This window comes from Diadema antillarum, unplaced genomic scaffold (genome assembly GCF_040938485.1).
Source record: "Diadema antillarum isolate AM-2024a unplaced genomic scaffold, OU_Dant_1.0 seq00001069_RagTag, whole genome shotgun sequence".
Lineage (NCBI taxonomy): Eukaryota > Metazoa > Echinodermata > Echinoidea > Diadematoida > Diadematidae > Diadema > Diadema antillarum.
The window spans coordinates 270,601-271,923 of record NW_027271894.1 but is presented as its reverse complement, the minus strand read 5'-3'; positions in this window follow the sequence as shown (position 1 = coordinate 271,923).

Below are 1,323 nucleotides of genomic sequence, written 5' to 3'. Positions count from 1 at the left end.
ATGAATGAATGAATGAATGATGAATGAATGATGAATGAATGAACGAACGAATGAATGAATGAATGAACGAATGTTGAATGAATGAATGAATGAATGAGCGAGCTAGCGTTGTACATCGGGGTGAGTGCCTCTGTCCTTGCTCAGCAGACTTGACGCCCTGTCGTGCATCACACAGTCTTTGTTCACTTAGCAGGATGCCGAGCTCTTTAACTTGCTATACTTTAGTACTTATATTGGTTAATTTGGACCTAGCTTTCTTTCTATCCTTTATTTTTCTATTTTCCCTCTCTATATCTCACACGTTGAATTCATTATTCGCCGAAACAAGCTTAATAATTGTAATGACCAATATCTAAGAGTTGTTGTTTATAGAAATCACTATTCCTCAAGGCAAAACTGTTCGGATTAACATTGCTTACAAACCCCCGTTCTAGTTATATTGGCTGACTTCATGATTAAGAATGTTAACTGTATTAAATCACGTGAAATTCTTGAAACACTTTTTGTCAGCCCCTGTCTTGCCGCCGATGAAATCCAAAGCAGGGGAAGATAAAAGACTTAGTTATAAAACAGCTCCAAGACATCTGAAGATTTCGAAAAAAAGACACCGTCCGTTCAATGGTTTTGTTTGCCTGTTTGTTATATACTATACTATTATTATGATACGTGCAATACATGCTGTTTTTCCCCCTTTGTTGTTATGCCAGTGAAAGGCGAATTTCTGTATTTTTAACAGACAATAAAGTTCCTTGTATCCTTGTATCCTTGTATATACTAGCAGTAACTACTATATAGTATTCTGCGTTCAGTAACCTGATAATAGAAAAAAAAATAGATTCATTGTAGAAAGATGAAAACGTCTGAAGAATCTAAAACCAAATGATGTGTCGTGTTAAATCTCGTGTTCGTAAGATGTATGATCACACACACACACACAATTCAATTCAATTCATTTATTTTTTTTTTTTTCATTCTCATAAAATCAAGTCAGCCAATACAATTGTGAAGATTGAATTGTGTTGTGATTCCTTAATAAAATTAATATTTTTTTATTTTTTTTTTAAGTTAGCGAAGAACGGGTCGAAGCGGAGAGTGTTGTGAGTGGTTGTGATTGGTGCAAAAGACAAGTCATCCTAAACGTTTTCTTCAGAGCGCTTTGGTCGACTTTGTCTGGCGCCCTTTACGGCCGCCGGTCACATGCCAGACGTAAACAACGTACAGTCATACACTCGACCCCTGCATAAAAAAAGGCAGGCACACAGGTAACTCGCTTGATGTTGTACACGGTACACTTGTGTACACACTTCTGCTTGCTAGCTGTGC